Raw genomic sequence first — 21,911 nt, 5'->3', positions numbered from 1 at the left:
AATCATCCTATCATCGCAGGGAGATTGGGTGAGTGTTTTAGAAAATGTGAGGAGATGCACCGATTCCCTGAGGGATACTGAGAAGGAGAAGAATCCCCAGACACAACAGGAAGCCAGTAGTGAAGCTTCATTTGGACCTACACCTGGGTCTGAGTCCTGTGCTCTGCAGATCCTGAGGGGTCCCTGCAGCCTAACCTCTTCCACTAGGGTACATTCTTGTCTGGGTTAACTGACTTTCCCTCACTGTGTGTGTGTGTTGGCCTGGGTAGACTAGAGAAACAAATCCATAGACACATGCATATTGTGTATAAGAGATATTTTTATATAAAGGGCAATTGTACATTAAGAAAGCATTTTACTCCAGTCAGGTCCAAGCCCATAAGTCCAGTATTAGCCCATATGTCCGATACCAATGTATAAAGTCCTCTTCAGACTCTTATAATACATAAAATGATCCTGAATGCAAGACGATTTCAGGCCAGTGGGCAGAAACTCTTTGGATCCTTTGGCATTGTAAGCTTTTCAGTGGACACGGGTCTCTACATGGCTTCTCCAGCACCCAGGGCTGCATGGGGTAGGTCCATGTGGCTTCTACTCAGGGATGTCTCACAGGGAGTCTCCCTTGTCAGTAGGGTGTCTCCCAGGGATTAGAGAGAGTGTCTTCCACCTCCAAGATGGAATATGGGATTTCCCAGAATTCTCAGGAGAAGGCCATGCTCACACAGAGGCTTCATTGGCTATGACCCAATTGACAGACCACAACCCTTCCCTGTTTATCCTCTCAAGTCCCAAATTTACACCAGATTATGTAACTGCCATACTGTGCATCTTTTGCACAGAAATACAAAGCTGTGTCCTTGAAGTTCTGGTCGACCATTTGAAGTTATAGTATGTCCTTACCATTGTCTTTGGAGATGGTGAATTGGCCCTTTGGAGAGTCCTACCAACACTATTAATGTATGAAACCCACTGCCGCCCCTTCTCCGTGGCTAGGCAGACCCAGTGTATATTATAAAACAGGCAATGAATGCAGAGACTGCAGGACAGAGTCCAGAGAAGCCTCAGGCTGCCTCAAGTCTCCCTCAGATGCCGTAGCTCCACCTCACACTGGACACCTGAAAACACACAGACATCCTGATCATGAAAATCATAACAATTTACTGCCTCTCACTCATGCCCCCTCATACACAATTTCTCTCCATCAAAGCACCTTTTGAAATACCAAAAAGGAAAATTGAGCTCAATAGAGATTCCATTGTGACTTGATTTGTTCAGTCTTGAATGGGGGTACCTTGGAATTCCAGAGGTGGAGCACCTGTCTAAGAGCTTCAGAGTTGGGACTTGGATGGTTTTCCTCAGCAGGGGAGGGGTCTATTTGTATACCTTCTGCCTATATAGTCATAAGTTATGTTGAATGACTTCTGAGAGAGTCACTCCAAGAGTAGATAAGGATGTTCTAGACATGTTGGAAAGCCCTGCGTGTGGGGTTCATTATGCAGTGTGCTGCTAAACACAAGGTCAGTCATTCTAAATCGCCAATGGCTCTGCAGGGGAAAGAATGCTCTCCACACCCATGAAGGTTTACAGACACAGAAGCCTACAAGGGCAGTCCTATTCTATACGGTTGTTATGAGAAAGGATTGACTTAATGGAAATGTCAACCTACAGTTACAGACACTGCCTTGAAATGTGCACCCCTCCAAATGTGGTGTTTATTATATACTTTTCTTGATGTAGTTAAATATTCCCCGTAGAAATATGTATTTAATCTGAAACAAGCTTCCCTTGTCTAATTCTGTTTTAGATTATCTTTTGGAAAAGAAAATTCACATGCTAAAAGGAAAACCCTCCCAAGTCCCTTCTGGACCTGCCCTTAATTGTCCCCTAGAGCTGGATATGACAGTGGCTCCTGATTCTCGCTCATTCTCTGCAGGTTTGTCCTGTCTTGAATCAAACTTGCTGTCTCCTCACAAGGCTTTTGCACACCAAGAATTTTAAGGTACTGAGTTAAACCTAGAAGTTCTGTAGACGCTGAAGGTCTCTACATCTCCCAGAGAAACCAAGGCTGTTTGTGAATTTTGATAACACATCGGGACGTTTCCAGGGCATCGTCCAAAAACTAGAGGGAGTCTCCCATGCTCAGGGAGTTGATTGTGCTCTCCAAATCTAGGTATTACGCTTTATAATACCAATGCTTTCTCTTTTATGGGGGCTCTTATGGCTCTTATCACAATCTATGCATTCATCCATTGTCAAGCATATTTGTACATATGCTGCCATCATCATTTTCAAAGTGTTTGCTTTGTACTTGAGCTCTTGATATCAGCTCCTCATTTTCCCCTCCCTCTCCCACTCTCCCTCTTTCATGACCCTTGATAAATTATAAATGATTATTTTAATATTTTTCATTGTCCGCTGTCTCACTCCACCCACTTTCTGTTTGTCCCACTGGGAGGGAGTTATATGTCAATCCTTGTGATTGATTTCCCCTTTCTACTCCCACTTTCCCATTACCTTCTTGGTATCCCTATTCTCATTATTGGCCCTGAGGGGTCCTGGATTCCCTGTGTTGCGAGATCTTATCTGTAGCAGTGTACATGTTCTGGTCTACTCAGATTAGTATGCTAGAATGGAGGTCATGATAGTGGGGGGAGAAGCATTAAAGAACTAGAGGAAAGGTGTTTGTTTCATCGGTGCTGTAGTGCACCCTGACTGGCTCTTCTCTTTCTTTTGACCTTTCTGTAAGTCGATGTCCAATTGTCTATAGATGGGCTTTGGGTCTCCACTGCACACTCTTCTTCATTCACAAAGATATGATTTTTTTTCTTGTTCTGGGTCTTTGATGCCTGATACATGATCACATGTACACCTCATGATCACACAGGTTGGTCTGCTTCTTCCATGTGGGCTTTTTTGCTTCTCAGTTAGATGTCTGTTTATCTTCAAGCCTTTAAGACCCCAGACAATATATCTTTTGATAGCCATGCACCATCAGCTTTCTTCACCACATTTGCTTCTACACCGAATTTGTCTCCCACCATCGTGTTGGGAAAGTGAGCATCACAGAATGCTGGGCTTTAGAACAAAGTATTCTTGCATTTGGGGAGTATTGAGTTGAGGCCCACTTTGCATCTTCAACCTTACTACCTAACATATAAATATAAGTGCACACATCTATTTCCCTACCATTATATATAAATATATTTACATAGGTACATGCCTATATTTAGACCTCTATAAATGCCCTTTGCCTCCTAGTTTGTTTCTCTATTTCTTTTTTACTTTCCTCTTGCCCCACTAACATGTTTGGCCTTCATTTGGGTTTCAGTAATTCCTCACTCTTATTTTGCCTTTGATTAATCCCCACTAGGCATCCTATGCCTTTTCTTCATCGATTTTAGTTCATTTGTTCTTAACTTGTCCTTGGGTTGTTTGACCCCCCCTCCCTTCTTTTCTCCCATCTCTCCTTCTCCCATGTTCCCCTCCCCACCTCAGGAACCACTGGTCCTATTTTTTCCTTCTCTTGATTGTTTATCCCGTCTTTTATCTAGATGGATAAGCAGAGACATTAATAAGCACAAAACAAGGCAAATCCAAAGAAAACAACAAAGGAAGACAAAACCAACGAAACAAACAGCAATAACAACAAAAAGTTAGTCAATGACAAAACAAGAAAAGCCTATGAATCATTCCAGGTCTATTTTTAGACTTTCAGGAATGTTTTCCAGTCGAGTCTGAAGGGGTGGTATGCCACACTCTGTTCCCAAAGTCTAATTTTTGTATTCCCCAGGGTTTTTATTGCTTTGCTTCCCTTGCTGTTGCATGCCCTTATTTTTGCCCCAATGTGATGGGGTCAGATCAGACACAAGTCCCACACTGAGTCTCCAGTGTTGTCCCCATAGTGATACGGTTCAGTTAGGGACATCATGTCTTGTGTTGGGACCGGCCCTATGATCCTCTCTGTGCATTGTCTGCTGTGAGCAGCAATATTGTCCTGGGGGATTAGTAGGTCAGAATGTGTTCTTCTCACTCTCCTACCCTCTTTGTTTCTCCCTCGCTTCCCGACGCTCTGTCCCCCCTGCCCGCCTTCTCCAGCCGCCGCCTTCCGCAGGCCGTTTCCACCGAGGAAAAGGAATCGTATCGTATGTCCGCTATCCAGAACCTCCACTCTTTCGACCCCTTTGCTGATGCAAGTAAGGGTGATGACCTGCTGCCTGCGGGGACAGGGGATTATATCCATATAAGAATTCAACAGCGCAACGGCAGGAAGACCCTGACCACTGTCCAAGGGATCACTGATGACTACGACAAAAAGAAGCTAGTGAAGGCCTTTAAGAAGAAATTTGCCTGCAATGGTACTGTGATTGAGCATCCAGAATATGGAGAAGTGATTCAGCTCCAGGGTGACCAGCGCAAGAACATATGCCAGTTCCTTGTAGAGATTGGACTGGCTAAGGACGACCAGCTGAAGGTTCATGGGTTTTAAGTGCTTGTGGCTCACGGAAACTTAAGTGAGGATTTCCTTGCAATGAGTAGAAAAATTCCCTCTGTCCCTTGTCACAAGTTTAAAACCTCACAGCTTGTATGATGTAACCATTTGGGGTCCACTTTTAACTTGGACTAGTGTAACTCCTTCATGCTATAAACTGAAAAGAGCCACAAAAAAAAAAAGAATCTCAAAATGTCAGTTTCTCCATGTTTCAAAAATACAACTGTCAATTATTTCAGAAATGGTAAAATCAGGTTTGGTTTGGTTTTCTCTTCACAGGAGATACTTGGGCTGGGATTCACATAATACAGTTTCAGCCTACAGTAATTTGGAAAAAAGAATTAGGATGGACAGAAACTGATTGTGTTGAGTGAAGCACATGGAGGTCAGAATTTAACGACATAGTGAGACTACCGGTCCTTCTGAGATTGATTTCAACTTGTCACCGGTGTGATTTCTTTCTCCCCTGTCTTCTCAGGAAGAACATGGGCTTTTAATTTTTAGGATCTGCCCTCTAGGAAAATAAGAGGCATGCGACCTAGTTGCTGAAGTGTCCTTAAAGTGGTTCTCTACATGGGTGAATTGGGAAACTCCAAACGCAAGAGCAAACAAACACTTGGCATCCCCTGCACCTGCTCCAGTGGAAAAGACTGTCTCCCATGTACCCTGAGCTCCCTCTGCTGCCCAATTAGTGTTGTGATGCTTGAGATGTTTGACCATTAAGCCTTCATTGTGTCTCCTGGTATGTTTCCTACATTTTACATGTCAGTGTCCTCAGGTTTCATATTGTTAAAACACATGCAGCTGGTTGAGTTATAGTGGTTGCAATGCATCAATATGTGAAAACTTAGTTGTTGCTAAGACTCATCACAAGGCTTCTGTGCTACCTAACACAGGTTGTGTTTCCCAGAGCCTTTTAGATCTAGAAACTTGATATCTTCAGACCTGGAAGCTAGACATAGCACTTTGAGACATAGCACATAGCTTTCCCAACTCATGACTGGTCTGTAGCAGGTCTACCTGCACGATCACACCTAGAAATAAGGGGGAAATATAATTTAAAACGATTCTAAGATGAAAAGCACTGCTTTTGACATGAAGGTGCTTACAGGGTAGGACATTCATGTCACCAAGAAGAATCCAGAAGGGTGTCACCTCCACAGACATCTATGATCAATATGGTAAGGATGAAGGCCTAAGAAGCCTGACTTTCATGTGTGACTTGGAGCTCTGTTACCATATTTTACTGTAGGTGATTCACATGTGCTGTGCTTATGGAAGCAGAAAGAGGATGGCTCTGAGTAGGAGCAGTAATGGCCTCTAGAGGGGATTTTCCTGACCCCTGTTATGCAAGGTCAATCTCTACCCTTCATCATTTGCACTGACTGTGGACAAACAAGTCCTTCCTGAAAACCATGTGTAGATTTGTAGAAATGCAGGCAGTTGGCCTGAGGTGTGAGCCATAATGAAGGGAATTCCTGGGGATACTATTGTCCTAGGAATGTTCCACTTTCTCTCTGGGCAGCCCAGTTCTACCCTTAGGACAGGGTAGCCCATGAGATATGCAGGCTGTTGAGTTAAAGTGGAAGGTAAAATGTTGAACATTTTTGAGTGTCCACTTCCATTAAAAACAAAGCAAAACACTTTATTGGCACTTTTCCACTTATCATATAATTCAATACTTCAACCATATCGAGAAGAGTTGTATAATCTTTACCACAGTCAATATAGAACAATTTCTCCCCCTCCATAATCATTATTCTTGTAATATATTTGACATACTTGCAAAAATGTATACAACAAAACTTTCACCAGTTCAACAACTTCTACATGTGTAATTCAGTGCCATTGAGTATTCTTTTCATGTTTTACAGCCAGTACTATCCCCCTTCATATTGTTCTACCGTCATTAACGTTAATTCACTGCCCCCTAAGCAAAAACTCTTCCCCTTCACACATGCTAACCATAGATCAAGCTTTGCTCGCTTTCCTTCTTTTCTTTCGTTAGTAATGTTCCTGATATAACATTCATATTTCCATACTTAAAACGCTTCTAAAAAAGAATGGTAAGCCCATCATCAAAATAAGCTTAATGCTCCCTCCTGTCTCACAGATCCACTGATTGCTCCCCAATTCCCCTCCCCCTTCCTTATAAACCATTGCCTCAGTTATTATCTCTATGGATCCACTTCTTCTTTACTTCCAAACAGGGAGACAGTAACAAAAACAATTAAAAACAAAGATAAAATGAAACATAAAGAAAAATAATAACATAAAGATAAAAATAAGTAAGGTAGGAAACAAATAGAAAAGGTTCCTACTTCTCTTTTCCTGCCTTCCTCTTCATCTGCCTCCATGGTTGTTGTGGTAGTTGCATAATCTGTTGTCAATTTGAGAGTTAATAGTGAAGGGGTGGAGTTTAGTCTGTCAATCCGGGTGCATTTTGATGACATCATTTGGAGGCGCTGAGGAGATAAATAGCTCGTCGGAGGCAGGACACAGGTTCACGCCCTGTGAGACATTCCTGAGAACAAGACACATGGAGCTACACTAGAGCCCTGGAGCTGAAAGAGCCACGTGGAGACCCCTGACAGGATTGAGATGTTTCCACCTCCACTGGATCCAAAAGACTTTCCACCCTCTGGCATGTGGTCTTCCTGCAGTTGGCATGATTGCATATGTTGCGTGAGTATGAAGAGAAATTTATAGTCTAGCATCGGATATGTGGGCTAATAACAGACTTAGGGAGTTGAACTGGACTGGGCTGGTATGCTTTCTTAGTGCACAATTGCTCTTTGATATAAAGTTCTATCTTATATACATTTATGTCTATGAATTTGTTTTTCTAGTCCTCCCAGACCAATACAGTTGTAGGGTTTCACATGTTCACTTTCCAGGCACTCGGTAGAGGTACCCATGGTTTATGACAAGGTGTAGCTAGATCTATCCTCTAGTTGATCATATTCTGTGTACAGGATCTTTACATGGCTCTGCTCAATACTTACCTTCATTGGAAAATCAATGAAGATAAGGGTATTACAGCAAAGTGTGGTGAAAAAAAGCAGATGGTGCCAGGCTATCAATTATCTGGGGTCTTAAAGAATTGTCTTCAAACAAGCAGCCATCTAAGTGAGGTTTCAAGTAATTCCAAAATGAAGAAGCACACCAGCATGTGTGATCCAAAAATAGTGACAATTAAATTCAAATATGATGAAGGAAAAAGATTCAGAGCTCAAATTATGAACATCCAATTTGTTGAAGTGTAGGTGAACAGTGAGAACTCAAAAAAAATCTAGCTGAAGGATATCTAGGCATAGCAAACCTCTGGCAGATCCCTTTGAAAAGCTTTACTATCAGAGATGATTGTTACCTTCATCATGGTGGATTGGACCATGGCATAACATGATAATTGGTCAGTTGACCCACCTCTTGATCCAACCAGAATTTGTCCTAAGGTAAAGTATTTCTCACTTGTTCCATGACGAATTTTTTTTGACTGAACTTTAAAATATTGATGGTAGTCTTTCCTTTCTTTAAAACTCTTTATTTTAATTTTTATCTTAATATTATTATTTTCTTCTTGCTGTTTTATTTATTTATTTGTTGTTTTTTTTGGGGTTTCCAAATTTGTAAAGCACAGACAGTGCAGATCCATAGAGACAATAACTGATACAATGGTCTGTTGGGCCCTTGGGGAGCAGAGGAGTAGGAAGGGTGAGGACATTTTGGGAGCAAACAATGACTGTGGGAGGGGGAGGCATTATAATAATTCATTATGATATATATGCATATATATATTTAAAAACACTTAAAATATTTAGCTATGAGAGTGTATGATATGTGAATATTATATACATCTATTTTTTAAAAAGAAAGATTAACCAGTAGTTGCCATGGGTGAAGGAGATAGGGTTGTTGATTAGGGGATGTTCATTTTATATTAGTGGTGGCGGGATAATTTTGAAAAGGATATCAATAATGGTTGTAAACATGAAGAGTATAATCAAAGACACTCAATTGTACATATATTAGTGGTTGAATTGGAGAATGTTTTGCTGTGTACATTTTGCCAAAATAAAAATGATATGAACAGCAAAGAAGAAAATTTTAATCGATATTGATAATGATTGTATGCCCCCCACTTTTTAAAAAAAGAAACATCTTTATTAATACAGTATTTGATTGTCTTCTCTCTGTCAAACCATGAGCCAGTTATTTTCCCCAGGCTGCCTGGGGAGGTACAGGGAAAGGAACATATTGGGTAGACAGATGTGGGACAGAGAAATGTGGGGGTTGGTGACAGCTCCTTCACATTGTCAAAAGGCACAAGGAAGGGCACCATCAGGCAGAAAAGCCTGAGGGCCTTCGAGAAGGCAAAGCTCAGGACCGCGTAGAAGAGTGGCTGCTTCAGAGAAGGGTTCCTGACATAACCCAGGATGAGGCTCCCAAACCCAGTCCCAATGCCGGCTCCAGAGATACCACTCCAACTGTTCCAGTACTGGTCCCAATGAGCTTGGCTGCTGTGTCAATGTCCCTTAAGATTATGCTGGCTGGGAAGCTGTGACTAGGAATCAGTGAGGAGGGAATGTGGGGCTGCCAAGCTGCTGAAGCGCCCCTCTGTCAGTGTTTGTGCTGTTTCTGAGCCACAGACAAGGGTCACCTCATCAGCTGGGAGGCGCTCCTGACCAGGGGAAGGGTACAGAAGAATTTGGCGCTGGCGAAAATTTTTAGGGGATGAGGAGTAGTGGCAGGCTAGCTGCTCCTACTGCAGAGAAGTCTGATGTGTATGCCTCTTCTTGATACGATTGAATTGTATCATATGTGCTTGAAATTCCAATAAGTGTTTTTAGAAAAGAAACTGACCATCGTCTGTTACATACACAGAACCTCAGTGTAGGGCTTTGGGTAACAGGCTCATGGCCCAGTGCCTGTCTTTGTGAAGAACATTCTATTAGCACACAGCTATGTCCTTCTCTACTGCCTGCTGCTGTATTCACAATCAGTAAGGTTGAATAATTGTCTCCAAGACTATATGACCAATAGAATCACAAATCATGGTTTTCAGAGGTCTTTTTCAAAAAAATAAATTTGCTGACCCCTGAACTAGGGGAAGAGTCTGGAAGAAAAGCAGCAAGGCCTCATGATATACAGTATTCTAAACTATGATGATTGTTCGACAGAATATAACATTTTTTTTAAATCACTGATAAATAGGTTAGAACTACCAACCCTAGTAGGACAGTGGTGACTTGCTTAGCTGTTAAATGAAAATTCAAACATTCAGACCCACCAACTGCTCTGTGGGAGAAATTGTGGTAGAATAATCTCATAAGGAAATACAGGCTTGGAAATCTTATAGGAGCAGTTCTAGTCTGCCCTCTAGGATTACTATGAGTTGGAACTGATCAATGTCAACAGAATTTTAGATTGGGTGAAAAGCAACTTTTTACACTATATTGTACTTGAATCAATGACACCAAGTTTCAAACCACCAACTTTACAGCCATTAGTTGAGTCCTTAACAGTTAACACTACCCAGGCACTCCACTGAGTCTGCCTGAAAGATATCTTGACTGGCAGTTACATGATCTCTTGTCAACTTGCGAGGGGTGGAGTCTAGCCTGTCAATCAGGTCGCACCTTAATGACCTCATTTGGAGGTGCAAAGGAGATAAATAGCTCACTTAAGGCTAGATACACTCTCCCTGTGAGGCATTGCTGTTGACAAGCCACATGGAGTTATGCTAATGGCAGCCAGAACCTTGGAGCTGGAGGAGCCACGTGGAGATCCACTCCAGCACTAAGATGCTTCTAATGCCACTGGATCCACAAGACTTTCCACCCACTAGCCTGTGATCTTCTTGCACTCAGCGTTGTATCATGTGTTGCATGAGTCTGAAGAGGAATTTACAGAATGGTATCAGACATATGGGCTAATATTGGACTTACAGGGTTGATCTGGACTGGACTGGTATGTTTCCTCCCTGTACCAGTGCTTTTTATGTAAAGCTTTTTCCTATACACGTAGGAGTGTCTATGAATTTGTTTTTCCAGTCCACCAGGACTAACACACTGACCTTCTCAAAATACATGCTGATCACCCCTGGAAAATTTCTACTCCCTATGGAACAAGCTCATTTTTGTTAGCTGTTTTTCTCTCTATCAGAATGTTTTCTTACAATACAACTGTGAATTCACAGATATTAAGTCTAGGCACTGAATCATAAAAAAAACCCCCATAAATTCCTAGCGGGAAACTGAGATGAAGAACCCCTGATTCACAGTAGAAACCCTGACTAGAAATTCCCTCTCCAGATGCTCATGAGCCAGAATCTTTCATTCATTTCATGCCCTTACAGAGCCCTGCAACACTGCTCCCTCCCTGCATAGGATGTTTGTACCTGTACTCACTTTGACTTCTCTCCGTGTGTCTTCCCCACCATTATATATGGACGTGTGATTGACTTTTAGACTGTCCTTTCACTGATACGTGGTGTGTTCTTGGTAATTTCTCTGGAGATGGTAAACCAGCTTTCATGGAATCTGTATACCATGGGATATCAACAGTACTAATGAGCCCCACTGCAGGCTGTAACATGGCTGATACAGGTCATGGAAGAGCTACTAAAAGTGAATCCAGAGTTTGCACAGTAGAATCTCAAAGATGTCTTATGCTCCCTCAAGTCTCCTTCAGACTCAACCAGTTGCACATAACAGTTGACATTTGCAAACACTGTATATGTCAGGCATGAAAACCATCACACATGTCAAATGCCTGCCACTCATCCCCACCTACACACACTTGCTCTCAATAAAATTACTTATTAAAATAGCTGCCTGAAAAACCCAGCTTAGTACAGACTACAGACTCCATGATGATTCTGTGTTCATACAAATTGCAAAATGGGGGCACTTGGAGATTATAGCACTGAGGATCTTCTCCAAGAACTATATTGTTGGGATTGGGGTGCTTTTTATCAGCAGAGGGAGGGCCTCTATTTGAAAATGCTGCTCCTGGAGACAATGAACCAGGTGCACAGATAAAGTAGTCGCAAAAACCTCACATTTCAATCCCTGAGCGTTTTACCTCTGAGAGTTGCTGCCAAGAAGAGGAAGAAACTGACATATTGGCAGTGAGGCCTATTATCCCAGGTATATTAATCAGAGTGTGTAAGACATAAATTTGAATAAATAGATCATGAGACTATATGCAATGGACTATGTGGAGATTTGCATCCGAGTGGTAACTTTGTAATAAAGTTTAAAAGGAGTGAATCTGGGATGAGAACGTTGGCTTGTCCCTCAGAGAACACATTCCCGTCCATGGTTTTTCCATTCTCCAAGACCAAGGTCCTGTTCTTTCAGGACACAGAAAGTAATGAAGAAGATGGTTGAGGAAGTAGACATGAGAAGATTGAGGATGACTTTAAGAATAGAGGCAGTGACCCTCTACTCTCAGGGACTTACATCTTTCTAAGACACTCAGAGCAAAACCAAGAATACTTAAATTGTCAGATACACATTTTCTTTTCTGCAATAGATTACGGAAAATTATTAGATATTTAAAAGTTTGAAGGCCAGGTGATACTAGCAATCTCAGTGAATTCAGCCAAAAGTGGCTCCCATTCAATGTGTGCTGTAAATAGGAATGGATTTTGTGAGTCACTAAGAAGGAAGAGATTTTCTTTTTTTCTTATTTTTTTAACATTTTATTAGGGACTCATACAACTCTTATCACAATCCATACATATACATCAATTGTATAAAGCACATCTGTACATTCTTTGCCCTAATAATTTTCAAAGCATTTGCTGTCCACTTAAGTCCTTTTCATCAAGTCCTTTTTCCCCTCCCTCCCTGGTCCCCTCTCCCTCATGAGCCCTTGATAATTTAAAAATTATTTATTTGTCATATCTTGCCCTATCCGGAGTCTCCCTTCACCCACTTTTCTGTTGTCCATCCCCCAGGAAGGAGGTCACATGTAGATCCTTGTAATTGGTTCCCCTTTTCCAACCCACTCACCTTCTACCCTCCCAGTATCACCCCTCACACCCCTGGCCCTGAAGGTACGATCCACCCTGGATTCCCTATGCCTCCAGCTCCTGTCTGCACCAGTGTACAACCTCTGCTCTATCCAGACTTGCAAGGTAGAATTCGGATCATGGTAGTGGGTGGGGGGAGGGAGAGGAAGCATTTAGGAACTGAAGGAAAGCTGTATTCTTCATCGGTACTACATTGCACCCTGTCTGACTGATCTCCTCTAGACCCCTCTGTGAGGGGATCTCCATTGGCCGACAAATGGGCTTTGGGTCTCCACTCTGTACTTCCCCCTTCATTCACTGTGGTGATTTTTTTTTATGATGCCTTATACCTGATCCCTTCGACACCTCGTGATCGCACAGGCTGGTGTGCTTCTTCCATGTGGGCTTTGTTGCTTCTGAGCTAGATGGCCGCTTGTTCATCTTCAAGCATTTAAGACCACAGACACTATCTCTTTTGCTAGCCAGGCACCATCAGCTTTCTTCGCCACATTTGCTTATGCGCCTGTTTTTGAAGGAAGATATTTTCATTTACAACTACACTCCTACATCTACTCCAGAGTCATTGTAGTGTGGAAAGAGTACTTGCAACACTAAAACAGTTACCTTTGACACAGGAAGACATGTATTATCCAGTCATCATTAATAAAGTTATTCACACCTAACCTTGCATTTTAGACAGGATCTTATCCCAAACTATCTGAAATTCCTCACCAAAGGTTGTTTATCAATGGATACTGGTAATGTCTATGGGTATTGCTACATTTATAATTGAATTATTAATTTTTATTGTGGTATTGCAGAATTCTCTAGTTCTCTTATTGAATGTTTCGATTCAAAAATTTTTCTTATTCTAAGTAAGACTGGCCATTTATTTTGTCTTCTATCGTGTGTATTTACTCTAATATGTGTTATAATATGTGTATACCCTCAGACTAGGCCCCTAAGTTTGTACCTATTGATGATTTTTATACCTCTGGATTTATGTTCAGGTTTTTAAAAAATAATTTTACTGGGACTCTTACATCGCTTATAACAATCCATACATAAATTACGTCAAGCATATTTGTACATATGTCTCCATCATCCTTTCAAAACATTTTTCTTTCTATTTGAACTCTTAGTATCAGCTCCTCATTTTATTCCTCCCTGCCCCATCCTCCCACTCTCAGAACTCTTGATAAGTGATTGTTATTATTTTCATATCTTACACTATCCACAGCTTTCTTTCTTTTTGTTGTTTTAAACATTTTATTAGGGGCTCATACAACTCTTATCATAGTCCATACATATACATACATCAATTGTATAAAGCACATCCATACATTCCTCGCCCCAATCATTCTCAAAGCATTTGCTCTCCACTTAAGCCCTTTGCATCAGGTCCTCTTTTTTTTCCCCTCCCTCCCTACTCCCGCCTCCCTCAGGAGCCCCTGATAATTTATAGATTATTATTTTGTGATATCTTGCCATATCTGGTGTCTCCCTTCACCTCCTTTTCTGTTGCCTGTCCACCAGGGAGGAGGTCACATGTAGATCCTTGTAATCGGTTCCCCCTTTCCAACCCACTCACCCTCTACTCTCCCAGTATCACCCCTCACACCCCTGGTCCTTAAGGTATCATTCTCCCTGGATTCCCTGTGCCTCCAGCTCCTATATGCACCCGTGTACAACCTCTGCTCTATCCAGACTTGCAAGGTAGAATTGGGATCATGGTAGTTGGGGGGAGGAAGCATTTAAGAACTGGGGGAAAGCTGTATTCTTCATTCTGTATTCTTCATTGGTGCTATATCGCACCCTGACTGACCCAGCTCCCCTAGACCCCTCTGTGAGGGGGTCTCAAGTGGCCGACGTAAGGGCTTTGGGTCTCCACTCTGCACTTTTCCCTTCATTCACTATGGTAAGATTTTTTCTTTTTATGATGCCTTATACCTGGTCCCTTTGGCACCTCGTGATCGCACTGGCTGGTGTGCTTCTTCCATGTGGGCTTTGTTGCTTCTGAGCTACATGGCCGCTTGTTTATCTTCAAGCCTTTAAAACCCCAGACACTATCTCTTTTGATAGCCTGGCACCATAAGCTTTCTTCGCCACATTTGCTTATGCACCCATTTGTCTTCAGCGATCCTGTCATGGAGGTGTGCAGCCAATGATATTATGATTTTTTGTTCTTTGATGCCTGATAACTGATCCCTTTGGAATCACTCGCTCACACAGGCTGGTGTGTTCTTCCACGTGGGCTTTGTTGCTTCTGAGCTAGATGGCTGCTTGTTTATCTTCAAGCCTTTAAGACCCCAGTCACTATATCTTTTGATAGCCGGGCACCATCAGCTTTCTTCACCACATTTACTTGTTCGCCCACTTTGGCTTCAGCAGTTGTGTCAGGAGAGTGAGCATCATAGAGTACCAATTTAATAAACGAAAGTATTCATACATTGAGGGAGTGCTTGAGTAGAGGCCCAAGGTCCTTCTGCCACCTTAATATTAAACCTATAAATGTAGACAATTAGATCTATTTCCCCATCCTCATATATATGTTTGCATGTACATGTCTTTGTCTAGACCTCCATAAATGCCCCTTGACTCCCAGCTCCTTCCTCAATCTCCCTTGACGTTCCTCCTCCCCACCACCATGCTCCGTCCCCACCTGGGCTACAGCTATACCTCTTCTCTACGCAACCTTACCCTTGATCGTTCCCCATCAGGCCTGCCACTCCCCCCTCACTACCATTTTGGGTCCCATGTTGTTCCCTTGTCCCTGTGTTTATTAACACCACTTCCTTACCCTCACCCCCCTCCCCCACCTGGAACTGTCTGTCCCCCCGGAACTGTCTGTCCTATTGTTTTTCCTCCAGATAGTTCATCCAGCCTGTCCTATTCAGACAGACCTGTGGAGACACTAACATGCACGAAAACAAGACAGAGGAAAACAAAGCAACAGTATACAACCAGACAATAAAACAACAAAAACAAACCACTGACAAAGAACAAAACAAAACACTTCACAAAAGAAAGGCTTGTAGTTCGTTCAAGGATCGTTTGCTGGCCCTTAGGAGCGTTTTCCAGTCCAGTCTGTTGGGGCACCACGCCCTGGCCCCAAAGTCCACTTTCAGGATTCCCTGGAGACCTTGCCACTCCATTCCCTTGCTGTTCCACTGCACTCCCCCAGTGCTTTGCCTCGGTGTGGTGTGATCAGGTTAGGTGCAATTTCCACACTGTGTCTCCGGTGCTGTCCCCTGTATCGCCCTTAGTAACTGAGAGGCATCATGTCTCATAGTAGTGCCAGCCATGTTGTTCTCTCTGTGGACTGGCTGCTGTACTCAGGAACATCATCTTCACGACCTGCCCCTCCATCTCCTTCTGCCCCTTCATCTGCTCCCGTGTGCTCTGATCAGATATGTCCATCTCCCGGAGCTGCAGAATCAATGTCATCCTTTGAAACAAATTCTTTTCGGGGGAGGGGCAGGAATCCACTTAATTTTTGGTGCTGGGGCCAGCCTCCCAGACCTCTCCACTGGTTCCCTACTCCACGCCAGGATATTGCATTCACACCTTGCGGCACTGGGTTGAAGTCTGGTCCCACTTTCCCTGTGGAGATATAAACAATACCCTCCTCTTGGGTGGATTAGCGCCCCATGCCCCCACTTCCCTTTTCTTCCTTATATTCATTCTTTTATTTTCCTTTCCCCACCTCCTCCACTGTTGTCTACCATGTGCATCCCTAGTTTTGATCTGCTCTCTGCCATACTACACATTCTTCACCCCAGAAATGTTTGTATACAGTAGCTTTTTCCCCTATTGCCACTTTTGCATTAAAAATATTTTTTTTAATGCTTACCTCAGCAGGCTCATGTTGTACTTGTCCTTTTGTGCCTGACTTACTTCGCTTAGCATGATTTTCTCCAGTTCTTCCCATGCCGCTATGTGCCTCTTACATTCATCACTGCTTTTTAGTGATGCGTAGTACTCCATTGTATGTATGTACCACAGTTTTTTAATCCAACCGTCAGTTGATGGCAATTTGGGTTGCTTCCAACTCCTTGCAATTGTGAACTGTGCCGCAATGAACATTGGAGCACAGATGTCTGGTCTTGGTTTGTTTCTTGCCTCTTCTGGGTATATGCCCAGTAGGGGGATTGCTGGGTCATATGGTAACTCTATTTCCATCTGTTTTAGGTATCGCCAGATTGATTTCCATAGTGGCTGTACGTACTTACAGGCCCACCAGCAGTGGATGAGAGTCCCTGTCTCCCCACAGCCCCTCCAACACTTGTTGCTTTCTGATTTTTTGAATTGGGCTACCTTTGAGGGTGTCAGGTGGTACCTCATTGTTGTGTTAATTTGCATTTGTCTTATGGCTAAAGATCGGGAACATTTTCTCATATGTTTGTTGGCCATTCGGATTTCTGTCCCTTTAAAATTTCTGTTCAAGTCCTTTGCCCACCTTTCAAGTGGGCTATTGTTTTGTGTTTTTTTGGAAGCTAGCAGAGTATTGTAGATTTTAGTAGTAAGACTTTTGTCTGATGTGTCATTGCTAAAGATGTCTTCCCAGTCTGTGGACTCTCTTATTAATCTCTTGGTGAATTCTTTAGATGTACACAAGTGTTTTATCTTCAGTATATCCCGTTTGTCGATTTGTGCCTCCTCTGTGTTTGTGTCCTTCCCTATTTCTGATAGCCTGTGTATTCCCTGCGCCAAAGTTCTCAAGTTGGTCCCAATTCCCTCATTGATGGCCCTAATAGTTTGGGGTTTAACTTCAAGGTCTGTGATCCACCTGAGTTTATTCTTGTGCATGGAGTGAGATAAGGGTCTTGCTTTATTTTTCTGCATGTGGATATCCATTTTTTCCAGCACCACTTGTTAAACAGGGCATCAGCTTCCCATTTGATATATTTGGGGCCCTTATCAAAGATCAGCTGTGTGTATGCTGATGCTTTTATTTCTGGGTTTTCAGTTCTTTTCCATTGGTCTGAGTATCTGTCATTGTACCAATACCATGCAGTTTTGAGAACTATGGCTGCATAGGATGTGCCAAAGTCAGGTAAAGAAAGCCCTCCCATGTTGTCCTTCTTCTTGAGGAGTTCTCTGCTAATTCTGGGCTTCTTCCCTCTCCATATGAAGTTGGTAATGAGTTTTTCCATTTCTTTGAAGAAAGATGATGGTAATTGTATTGGGATGGCATTAAACTTATATAGTGCTTTTGGCAGAACTGACATCTTAACTATATTAAGTCTCCCAATCCAAGAGCATGGAATATTCTTCCATTTGTTGAGGTCGCTCTTGGTTTCTTGTAATAGTGTTCTATAGTTTTCCCTATATAGATCTTTTGTTTTTCAGTCAGGTGTATCCGTAGATATTTCAATTTGTGTTTGGCTATTGTGAAGGGTACCACCTTTTTGATCTCTTCTTCTGTGTTCTTATCTGATGTGTATAACAGTCAGATGGACTTCTGTTTGTTGATCTTGTATCCTGCCACTCTGCCAAACTCCTCTATTGCTTCCAGTCCTCCCCTTGTGGAACTTTTGGGATTTTCCATACATAGAATCATATCATCTGCAAATAACGATAGTGTCACCTCTTCCTTCCCCAGACAAATACCTTTGATGTCACTTCTTTGCCTTATGCTGTTAGCTAAAACCTCCAGCACGATATTAAATAGGAGTGGGGACAAGGGGCATCCTTGTCTGGTCCCCTTTTTCAGTGGGATTGTGTTAGTCTTTTCTCCATTGACTACCACTTTGGCTGTTGGTTTTTCATATATAGCTTCTATTGTCTTGAGGAACTTTCCTTCCATCCCAATCTTCGCTAGTGTGTGAAACAGGAATTGGTGTTGTATGTTGTCGAATGCTTTTTCTGCGTCTATTGATATAATCATGTGATTCTTATACTTTTTCATGTCAATGTGACGAATAATACTTAATGGTCTTTCGTATGTTGAACCAGCCCTGCATCTCTGGTATGAATCCCACTTGGTCATGGTGAATTATTTGTTTTATATATTTTGTATTCTGTTGGCTAGTATTTTGTTAAGCAGTTTTACATCAATGTTCATTAGGGATATTGGTCTGTAGTTCTCGATTCTTGTGGGATCCTTGCCCGGTTTGGGTATCAGAGTTATACTAGCTTCATAGAAGGAGTTTGGCAGTTTGCCATCTTTTTCTATGTTCTGGAAAAGTTTGTGTAGGATTGGTATTAGTTCTTCCCTGAATGTTTGGTAGAATTCTCCAGTGTAGCCATCTGGTCCAGGGGATTTTTTTGTTGGTAATCCCTTGATAACCTGTTCTATTTCTTCTATTGCTATGGGTCTGTTGAGATTCTTGATGTCCGCCTAGGATAGTCTAGGGAGGGATTGTTTTTCCAGGAATTTGTCCATGTCTTCTAAATTGTTGAATTTATTGGAGTACAATCCTTCATAGTACTGTGTAACTATCCTTTTGATTTCATTAGGGTCTATTGTAATGACCCCTCTTTCATCCCTTATTCTTGCTTTTGAGATTTGTTCCCTCCTTTCTTTGTTTAGGTTTGCCAATGGTCTACCGATCCTGTTTATCCTTTCAAAGAACCAACTTTTAGCGATATTAATTTTTCCATAGTTTTTTTATTTTCCCTCTCCTGAATCTCAGCCCTGATTTTTATAATTTCTTTTCTTTTGCTATTAGTAGGGTTGTCCTGCTGACTCTGCTCTAGTTTTTGTAAATTTTGTATCAGTGTCTCCGTCATGATTCTCTCTTCCTTTCTTAGGTGTGCTTGTATTGCTATGAACCTTCCTCTGATGACTGCCTTTGCTGTGTCCCATAAGTTTTGGTACGTCGTGTGCTCATTTTCGTTGGTTTCTAGAAATTTCCTGATTTCATCTCTGATCTGCACCAGTATGCACTCCTTTTGCAATAGAGAGTTATTCATTCTCCAATTATTTGCTCTTATTTTCTTTGTCTTCTTTTTGTTGATTTCCAGTCTTATGGCACAGTGATCAGAGAGAGAGGTCTGTATTATTTCAATGTGCTTAAATTTATGTAGATTTGCCTTATGCCCCAGCATGTGGTCTATCTTCGAATATGTGCCATGGGGACTTGAAAAGAATGTGAAATTTTTTTTATTTGGATGAAAAGATCTGTAAATATCTATTAGGTCAAATTGTCTAATTGTGGAGATTAGCACCCTAGTCTCCTTGTTGAGTTTCTTTCCCTGTGATCGATCTTTCTCAGTGAGTGGTGTGTTGAAATCACCCACTATAATTGTTGAGTCTGTGATTTCTTAATCTTTTGGAGTGTTTGGTTCACGTATTGAGCTGGTCTCTCATTCGGGGAATATATGTTTACAATGCTTAGTGGTTCATTGTCTATGATTCCCTTGAGCATTATATAGTGTCCCTCCTTATCTCTTTTTATGGTTTGCACTTTGAGGTCAATTTTATCTGAGTTAAGGATTGCAACCCCTGATTTTTTTTTGTTGCTGTTTGCTTGGTAGGTCCTTCTCCAGCCTTTGATTCTCAGCCTATTTTTGTCTGTAGCCTTGAGATGTGTCTCCTGTAGGCAGCAAATTGATGTGTTGTGTTTTCTAAGCCATTCTGCTAGTCTCAGTCTTTTAATGCCTGAGTTAAGGCCATTGATTTTCAGGGTTATTATCTCCATGTGCGGATTCTGTGATGCCATTTTGTACCTTTTGTGTTGGGAGTTTTCCTTTATCATTAGTATGTGCTTTGTGTGTGTTTCATTGACTTCTTTCCATCCTTAAGCCATTGCTATCTTGGGGCCTGTTTTCTCTTTGTTGTGCTCTGGGTGAGGTTGTTCTATGCGTTGGTCTCTTATTTGTGCTTGTTGAGTGTTGTTCTTCTGCACATTCTGAGTCGGCGAGGATCTTTTGTAAGGCTGGGTTTGTTGTAATGTATTTTTTGAGTTTCTCCTTGTCTGGGAAGACTTTTACTTCTCCATCGATTTTGATCTATAATTTGGCTGGGTAGAGTATTCTTGGATTTGCTTTGTTTTCCTTCAACTTTTGGAATATGTTACTCCACTCTCTCCTTTTTTTCATAGTTTCTGCTGATAGGTCTGAACATATCCTTATGTGGTGACCTTTATATGTGATTGGTTTTTTACCCTAGCTGCTCTCATGATTTTCTCCTTTTCCTCAAAGTTGGATAGTTTAACTATTATGTGCCTTGGTGATTTCTTCTTGGGATCCCGTCGTGCTGGTGTTCTTTCAGCCTTCTGGATGGTTGCTTGGTTTTCATTCATTAAGCTGGGGAAGTTTTCCTCCAAGAATTCTCTCGCTACTGTTGCAGATGACTTCTTTGTTGTGTCTTCCAGCGGTAGGCCAATAATTCTAATGTTATTCTGCTTCATAGCATCAGACATAGCTCTTAGGTTTTTTTCGGCTTCTCTGATGCTCTTATTAGATTTTTGTTCACGTTTATTAAAGTCTGCTTGGCTGTCCTCCACGACACTGATGCGGTTCTCTGATTCCTCCAGTCGATTCTCAAGGAACATGATTTTGCTATTGTTTTTCATTATTTCTTCCTTAAGCTCCTGTATTTCCCTTTGGTGTATGGCTTTTATCTCCTCTATCATTTCATCCTTTTTCTGTATTGTTTCCCTCATGTCCTGCATGGCTCCAAGCAGCATTCTGAGAGTTTCTTTGTATGGCTTCTCAATGTCTGCTTCTTCTATGTATGTTTCTATGTTCAGCACATCTTCTGCCTTTGTCTTTTGTTTCTCCTCTTTTTTCGTTGAGGTAGTTGGGGCTGATGGCTGTTTACATTGAATTGTTTTTGAGGGACCAGGTGCCATTTTCTAGTCTCTCTTTGGAAGACTTATAGGAATGCTTCTTCGAACTGCCTACAGCTGATTTTGCTAGGTTATTAACCTACCACTTTATCTTCCTGTGGCTTCCCTATCAGGGGAGTGCCCCAGATGGCAGGTAGGCTGTCTGCCCCAGTGTTGCAGAGGCTGGGCTGAAGTTCCTGCTATTGGTTTGAATATTGATAAGTGTTGTCTGAGCTGCCTTATGTCCCCAGGTACACAGTCAGGAACTCCCTTGTGAGGAGTCAGAGGATTATCCCCTGGACAGAAAGCAGGCCTTTCCCTAGCCTTGGGCTATCTGTGCAGGGTGGAGCTCACCTAACTGGGTTTGGCCCAGGTGCAAATGCCCTAGGGCAATGGGAGTGGACCGTAAATTTGCAATGGAGTGTGAGAGAGCAATTCAGGAACAAGAGGGGGATAAAAATTAAACAGTGAGATGGGACTGTGCAGGGGTGCTGGGAATCGAGGGAAGGAAAAGCAACTATGCAGCTGAGTCCCAGTCCCTGCCTGTGGACCTGAAAGGGCCCACTCCCTGCCCCAAGCCCCAGAGGCAGTCCATAGCTGAGCCCCAAGAAGAGTCACAAGAAAG

At 42.2% G+C, this 21,911-nt stretch overlaps 1 pseudogene; it reads left to right on the top strand.

Annotated features, from left to right (window-relative positions):
* Positions 1 to 4,058: 4,058 nt before the first annotated feature.
* Positions 4,059 to 4,634, top strand: LOC142443353 (eukaryotic translation initiation factor 1 pseudogene; annotated as a pseudogene).
* Positions 4,635 to 21,911: the final 17,277 nt, after the last annotated feature.

This window comes from Tenrec ecaudatus, chromosome 3 (genome assembly GCF_050624435.1).
Source record: "Tenrec ecaudatus isolate mTenEca1 chromosome 3, mTenEca1.hap1, whole genome shotgun sequence".
NCBI lineage: Eukaryota > Metazoa > Chordata > Mammalia > Afrosoricida > Tenrecidae > Tenrec > Tenrec ecaudatus.
Note: the sequence above shows the minus strand (reverse complement) of the source record. Positions and strands in the feature narration are given on the sequence as shown.